Raw genomic sequence first — 8956 nt, 5'->3', positions numbered from 1 at the left:
CCATAAATCCCAACAGGCCTACCCCAAGACATATACTTGTCAAATTATCCAATGCTCAAGACAAAGAGAAAATGATAAGCAGCAAGAGAAAAGAAAACCATCGCATACAAGGGAGGCTCCATAAGGTTAAGTGCTGATTTCTCATCTGAAACCGTGGAGGCAAGAAGGCAGTGGTATGGTATAGTCAAGGTACTAAAAGAAAAAAATTTCCAACCAAGAATACTCTACCCAGCTAAACTAGCATTCAAAAATGATGGAGAGCTCAAAATGTTCACAGATAAACAGAAACTAAAAGAGTATGCCAACAACAACCCTGCCATTCAAGAAATACTAAAGGGAGTTCTGCAGGAAGAAAGAAAAAAACAGGAGAGGCAGAGTTGGAGGAGAGTGTAAGAGCAACAAAAAAGACAAAAAGTGAAGGAAAAAACAAACAAAATATGACAAACACAAGTACAATCAAAATATGGTTAACACAAATAATTCCTTGAAAGTAATAACACTGAATGTCAATGGATTAAACTCACCTATCAAAAGATTCAGACTGGGATATTGGATAAGGAAATATGACCCATCTATATGCTGTCTAAAAGAAACACATCTTAGACCCAGGGATTCATGGAGGTTGAAAGTGAATAGCTGGAAAACAATCTTACAATCAAACAATAACCAAAAAAAAGGCAGAAGTAGCTATATTAATATCAGGCAAAATAGACTTTAAATGCGAAACAATTGTGAGAGACAAAGAAGGATACTACATATTAGTGAAAGGGACAATCTCTCAAGAAGAACGAACAATCATAAATATTTATGCTCCTAACAAGGGTGCCTCCAAATAAGTGAGGCAAACACTGGAAAAATTAAGTGAAAGAATAGATGCCTCTACAATTATAGTGGGAGACTTTAATATACCACTACCAACTTTGGACAGAACATCTGAAAAGAGAATTACTAAAGAAACAAAAACTTTGAACAGTATATTAGAGGAGCTGGATCTAAAAGACATATACAGATCATTACACCCTAATACAGCAGGATATACATTTTTCTCAAGTGCACATGGATCATTCTCCAAGTTAGACCATATGTTAGGTCACAAAGAAAGGCTCAATGAATTCAGAAAGATCAAAATCCACTGACCACAGTGGAGTGAAGCTGGAAATCTGCAAGGGCCAGAGGCCCAGATTTCACACCAAGATATGGAAATTAAACAGCACACTCTTAGAAAAACAGTGGACCAAAGAGGAAATCTCAAAAGAAATGAAGAACTACATTGAAACTAATGAAAATGAGAACACAACATACCAAAACTTATGGGATGCAGCAAAAGCAGTACTGAGAGGGAAATTTATAGCCATAAATTCATACATCAAAAAAGAAGAGCCAAAATTGAAGAACTAACTGCACATTTGGAGGAATTAGTATAAAAACAACAAAGTAACACCACAGGAAAAAGAAAGGAAGAAAGAACAAAGATAAGAGCAGAATTAAAAGAAATAGAAAATAAGAAAGCACTTGAAAAGATAAGCAAAACCAAGAGCTGGTTCTTTGAGAAGATCAATAAAATTGTCAAACCCTTAGTGAGTCTAACAAAGAAAAAGAAAGAGAAGATGCAAATACACAAAATAAGAAATGAGAAAGGAGATATCACCACTGACCCCACAGAAATAAAGACTATCATAAGAGGATACTTTGAAAATCTATATTCCAACAAAAATGAAAATTCAGAGGAAATGGACAAATTCCTAGAAACACTTAAGCAGCCTATATTGATGAAAGAAGAAACTGATCTCAACAAACCAATCACAAGTAAAGAGATAGAAGCAGTCATTAAAAACCTCCCAACTAAGAAGAGCCCAGGGCCAGACGGTTTCACAGGTGAATTCTACAAAATTTCCAGAAAGAACTAACACCAATCCTGTGGAAACTCTTCCAAATAATTGAAACAGACGGAACATTGCTGAACTCATTCTATGATGCCAACATTACTCTAGTACCAAAGCCAAACAAAGACACCAAAAGAAAGGAAAATTACAGACCAATTTCTCTAATGAACCTAGACACAAAAATACTCAACAAAATACTTGCTAACTGTCTTCAACAACACATTAAGTGAATTATACACCATGACCAAGTGGGATTCATTCCAGGTATGTAAGGATGGTTCCTCATAAGAAAATCAATCAATATAATACACCCTATAAACAGATTGAAGGAAAAAAAATCACATGATTCTATCTATAGATGCAGAAAAAGCATTTGACAAAATATAGCACACGTTCTTAATAAAAACACTGCAAAAGATCTAAATACAAGGAAATGTTCTGAACATGATAAAGATTATGTATGAAAAACCCACAGCCAATATCATTTACAATGGTGAAATCCTAAAATCTTCCCTCTAAGATCAGGAACAAGACAAGGATGCCCACTCTCACCTCTTCTGTTTAACATTGTCTTAGAAGTATTTGCTTGAGCACTGAGGCAAGAGCCACATATAAAAGGCATTCAAACTGGAAAGGAAGAAGTCAAAATTTCATTATTTGCAGATGACATGATCCTATACATAGAAAACCATGAGAGGTCTACAACAAAGCTTCTAGAACTCATAAATGAGTTTAGTAAGGTCACAAGGTATAAGATCAATCTGCAAAAATCAGTAGCATTAATGTACACCAATAATGAGCAAGTTCAGGAGGAAATCAAGAAACAAATACCATTTACAACAGGAAATAAAAAAATCAAAAACCTAGGAATAAATTTAAATAAAGATGTAAAAACCTTATACACAGAGAACTATACAATTCTGTTCAAGGAATCAAAGAAGACCTAAATAAATGGAAGAATATTCCCTGTTCATGGATAGGAAGACTAAATATTATTAAGATATCTATACTTCCAAAACTGATCTACACATTCAGTGCAATCCCAATAAAAATCAACCCAGTGTTCTTTAAGGAACTAGAAAAACTAGCTAGCAAATTTATTTGGAAAGGAAAGAGGCCCCAAATAGCCAAACACATATTGAAAAAGAAAAATGAAATTGGAGGAATCACACTACCTGGCTTCAAAACATACTACAAAGCTACAGTAGTGAAAACAGCATGGTATTGGCACAAGGAGAGACACACAGACCAATGGAACTGAATTGAGAGCTCTGATATAGATCCTCATATATTTAGTCATATAATATTCGATAAAACCACCAAACCCTCTCAACTGGGAGGGAATGGCCTATTCAACAAATGGTGACTGGAGAACTGGATATCCATATGTAGAAGATGAAAGAGGATTACCATCTCACACCTTATACAAAGATCAACTCAAGATGGATCAAAGACCTAAATATAAGAGCCAAGACCATAAAGACTTTGGAAAACAGTGTAGGGAAACATCTACAAGACCTTGTAATAGGAAATGGCTTCATGAACTTCACACCAAAGCACGAGCAGCAAAAGAAAAAATAGATAAATGGGACTTCCTCAAAATTAAAGCCTTCTCCACCTCAAAGGAGTTTGTCAAGAAAGTGAAAAAAGAGCCTACACAATGGGAGAAAATATTTGGTAACCATATATCTGATAGGAGACTTATAACCTGCATATATAAGTAACTCCCATATCTTGGAAATAAAAAGATAAACAACCCATTTAAAAAATGGGAAAAAGATGTAAACAGACACTTCTCCAAAGAAGAAATACAAATGGCTAAAAAGCACATGAAAAAAATGCTCCAAATCTCTAGCCATCAGGGAAATGCAAATCAATACTACAATGAGATACCATCTTACACCCATAAGATTGGCAGCTATGAAAAAAACAGAAGACTACGAATGCTGGAGAGGATGTGGAGGAATGGGAACACTCATCCACTGCTGGTGGGAATGCAGAAGGATCCAGCCATTCTGGAGGACAGTTTGTTGGTTTCTCAAAAAACTGGCCATAGATTTGCCATATGACCCAGCAATTCCATTGCTGGGTATATACCCAGTAGAATTGAAAACATGGACACAAACCAATAAATGCACACCAATGTTCATAGCAGCATTGTTCACTATTGCCAAAAGTTGGAATCAACCCAAATGCCCATCAACAGAGGAATGGATAAATAAAATGTGGTATATACATACAATGGAATACTACTCGGCTTTAAGAATGAATACATTACAAACACACTTGATAACATGGATGAATCTTGAGAATCTTATGTTGAGTGAAGCAACCCAGGCATTAAACGACAAACAATACATGACCTCAATGATATGAAATAAGTAAACCAAGCTGTCTCAGAGTACTAGAGACTGGATGATAGGCTTACAGGAAATTGGGGGGTAGAAGTAGGATGTACGCTGACACCTACATGGGTGAAATCTATGATAAGCTGGAGGTAAGTATTTGTACAAGGAAAGGATAAAATTGGGGCATAGGGTTACCTTTGGGTAGAGCTTTGTGGGCTTGAGGGAGGCTAGGGATGGGAGGATGGGTAATATTGTCCAAGAAATGGGGGGGAGGGTGGGGCAACATATGAACATAGGAAATTGTCAGGTATTTGATTGAGAGTATAACGCTGAGAAAACTTTTTCAAAAATATAATAAGGAAGGTTACCTGTTTAAGATGCTTAAAGGTGATAACTGATGCAGGACAGGCTCCTAGGGAATATGTGAATGCTCATTTTGCCGAAGTGGGTTATATCATTGGATGGAGACCCATATAATGAGAGTGAAGGTATACCCACATCCTGGGGAGGACTGATGCCATCAAATAGAAAGAATTGTATCTCCCAAGAGAAATGGTGGCTCCCATTAGGGCAGTTGAGCATGTCAAGCCCTTAACATGGTTGCAAGTATCTCTGAACATGGCTCTTCATGAAATGAAGATTGACTGTCACTGTGGGCCCTAAGGGCAGGGGGAAAGAGGTATTGAATAGATGGAACCAATGTAACTGTGTGAGCAATAGAAGTGTTCCACAAGAGTACACAGGGATGGATATAAGACATGAAAAATTACACCAGAAATATATAGGGGCTGATAGGCTAAAATGTAAATCATAACGTAAAACATAAGATAACTAAAAATTAAGAAAATTGTATAGTCTAAAGTATAAACCACAATGTAAACCCAAATGTTACCTTGCTTGAAAGCTATTGTCTCAATATCTGTACATCCATTTCAGTAAATAGAGTATGAATATGTAAAAAGATTATTGCTGTGGAAGGGAAAAGGTTTTATGTTGGATATGTGGGAGTACTGTATATTGCATATATGGACTACTATGATCTAAAATTCTTGTGAAGATAAGCTTAATAATTAGAAAAAAGAAAAGAAAAAGATAGGATGTAGACACTGAGGAAAATACGGAAGTAGTTGCCTTGCTAATTTGCATACAGGGCAACACTTATTGCAGTGATAGAAAGCAAAACATCAAAAACAAAGCTTTTGCATTTTTAAATTTTTTGATATCTCGATTTCTTTTTACCATAATTTTTCCAAATTAATATGTATTCTATACCTAACCTTTAAATTCATCACTATATTCCATCTTATTATGAATGGAACCTGGAAATATATTGAGCTTCACTTTTTGGGAAGTTTTGGATCACAGAGAGGTTCAACAGTGGCAGGGGAGGAATATTGGTTTGGAATGTTATTGACAGGGGACACATGGTTGGCAGGGAGTTCTCTAGGGCATATATCCAGGGTACATAAAAATGTTTGGATATTTTCATAGTGGATACAAATAAAAACAACAACCAAGTGAGTGCTGAGTTCCTAGCCAGGGGAGCTCTATTACAGTCCCTAAAGGAACAGCAACAATCCCCCAAGTGCAACGGCAAAGACCAGAAAAGAAGGAAGGTCCAACAATGAGCCCTGGATACTAATGACTATGCTTGTGAGCCTGTGCACCTGAAATAAGAACAAGACCTAGAGCTGTAGGGTGCCTAAGAGTTACCTCCTGAGAGCCTCCATGTTGCTCAAATGTGGCTAGTCTTGAAGCCAAACTCAGTGCGTAAATGCGTTGCCTTCCCCCCAGCATGGGACATGACTCCTGGGGATGAGCCTCCCTGGCACCGAGGGATTACTACCAAGTACCAGCTGATGATGTAACTAAAAAATTATCTTGAATAAAAGGGTCAACTCGGACCAGCATAATATCTCAATCTACATATAATACCAGGAGTTAAAAATTCTTTTTGACCTGAACCAAGGGGGAAATGGAAAGGACAAATGAGTTTATATGGCTATGGGTCTCCAAAAAGAGCCAGGAGGTTATCAGAGGAGTTGCCCTTATGCACATCTCAGCAGAGTCCCAGAGACAGATAAAGTGGATACAATCCCCGGTATTGGTTCTTCTGAGGGCTACAGAGACCCACAGGTTCTATGGTCATGGCAGATGGAGTTTAGTGCCTTCTCAGTTGATCCTACTTTGGAGTTTATGTTTCTGTGTGATGGAGCTGGACTCAGATGTGATCTTTGTTCACAAGCCTCTCCTGTTATTTTTACCAGAACTGTAGTTGGTGCTGGGGTTTAATATACACACAGGGGACCTGAATCTCTGGACTGACCATGTGATAGCCAGGCCCTGAGCCTCAACAGACTTCACCTCCTACACTCTGGTTTGTTGGACTTACCCCACTCAGCTAACATGGAGTTGAATAAGGTCAACTACCACACCATGGAGCCAAGAGTACCTACAACTGAAAGCAGGAGGATTGTATCCAGCATCCATGTGGAATCTAAGCCCCCTCTTCTTACAGATGTGGAGTGGACACAACCATTCCTGGGTCCACAGGATGGAGGAATGGAGTATGGATTAGAGTGGACTTACTGATAATCTATTCATGAACTATTGTGATTAGTAATCAAAGAAAATGTGGCATGGGTGTGGAGAAAGTGGCCATGGTGGCTGCTGGGGGTGGGGAATGGGAGGAAGAGATGAGATGTGGAGGCATTTTTGGGACTTGGAGTTGTCCTAGGTGGTGCTGTAGGGACAGTTACCGGACATTATATGTCCTCCCATGGCCCACTGGGTGAAACGTAGTAGAGTGTGGACTATGATGTGGACCGTTGACCATGGGGTGCAGCAGTGCTCTGAGATGTGTTCACCAAATGCAATGAATGTCTCAGGTGATGGAGGAGATTATGGGGGGAGGAGTGGGGTGAGGGTGCTGGGAGGGATATGGGGACCTCATGTTTTTTGAATGTAATATTAAAAAAATAAAGACAAAAGAAAAATAAAGTGGGATAGCCTACTATGAAGAGCAAACAAATGGAAGAAATTACACAATTTACCAGCTTCCTCTCTTGTTCATAAAATACTTGCTTCCTTAACTTCTACTTGAAAATGACAGAGAACTCATATCATCCTCAAGGAAGACATCCAAAATGCCTCTTTAAATTACAATATTAGGCTTAGAGTCCAGAATTTTAAAGTTTCTACATCAGGTTTTAATGTGGCTCCTCATGATGCAGCGACCTATGAACATTAACAAAATTTCTGTCCCCAACACTTCCAACATGAATTAGTTGAATAAACAGTAACTGCAATAAACATTTCTATTAAGAAAAGAGAAATACAGAAGACACATAGCAACTCACATTTAAGCATTTAAGCATTGCCACTAAACATGGACTGTAGTTTACACTATAGTTTATGCTGTCTCACTCAGTAAGTCATGACAAAATATATAATGACCTGTATCTGTCATTGCAATGTCATGAAGGACAATTCCAATGTCCTGAAAATGCCACCATATTACATCTATTTTTCCCTCTCCCACTCCTCATAATTTCTGGTGGCCACTACCTCCATATCAATGATAAAATTCTTCCATTGCAAGAATAACAATAAATCTAAAGTAGAATAAAAATAAGTCTACTTTAGTCCATTGTTCATTCCCCAGTCTTGAGGATCTGGTGATGGTGGTGCCCACTCTGTTTCTAATTAAGTGTGAGCTTACATCCCATGGGGCAGATGGATGGAAGTGTGTTGTTTGCAGGTGAAGACACACACTGTTCTTTGTGATTGGCATTGTCCATTATTATGTCTTTGTTAGTTGCCCTGGGTATGTCCAATGAAATGGAGTGTAGGTGTTGCAACTCTCCTGAGATTTAGGGTTCAACTGGCCCATGACAGATCAAAGATTTAAGTCTCTGGGACACATATTTAACAAGTATAGTGCTAATTATGGGTTCAAATCAAAGGAGCAGAGAACCTATAAATGAGTCTAATTTTGGGACACTGGGCAGCATAAATTCCAAAGTAAGCATCACTGACAGCGTGCCAAATTTCTGAGCCTGCCTGTCATGCTTATAATGTCTGAATATCTCTAGAGCCCTTAGGAGCCCCCTTATTTGAAGCAACGTTTACTGTGGCACTCAATGAGATCCTGCTGGGACATGCATAAGCATAACCTCTGGAATGACTCCCTGACCTTTTTAAGATCCCATCTCATCTATGATGGTCTTACAAAGTTGCCCTTTTGGAGATGATTGTGAGCATTAATGCTAATGATTCCAAGATGGCTCAGCAATATAGGAGCTCTACAAAGCAGATTTCCTAATTTTACTTTTAGAAATATAAGTATCAAAATGAGGTAAAAAGTGACTTATATTTATTTTTTTTATCTTGGTTAAAATCATCAAAAATGATGTATTAAAACTATCAGGAACAATCATATATTGGCAAACAGTTCATTGATAACAGAATGACTCAGCATCTTCCACATTTGGGGTGCAGGGATTAGGGGCAGCACAAAAATTGAGGAAAAACAAAAGTAAAAAAAAATTAAAATCTTCATAGTAAAGAAAATAAACAGCCTGACATATATTATGTAAATGTAATGGTGGCTTACACCAGGTGTCTTATCTCTTAGGTACTCTGTCTCAAGTTTTCTCAGATATTCAACAACAAAAAATATTGCAGTATTTACCCAGTTCCAAGCCCTGTACAGAGAGCATGGAA

Source organism: Dasypus novemcinctus, chromosome 10 (assembly GCF_030445035.2).
Source record: "Dasypus novemcinctus isolate mDasNov1 chromosome 10, mDasNov1.1.hap2, whole genome shotgun sequence".
NCBI classification, from domain to species: Eukaryota; Metazoa; Chordata; class Mammalia; order Cingulata; family Dasypodidae; genus Dasypus; species Dasypus novemcinctus.
The sequence above is the reverse complement of the archived record's forward strand: the minus strand, read 5'-3'. Positions refer to the sequence as shown.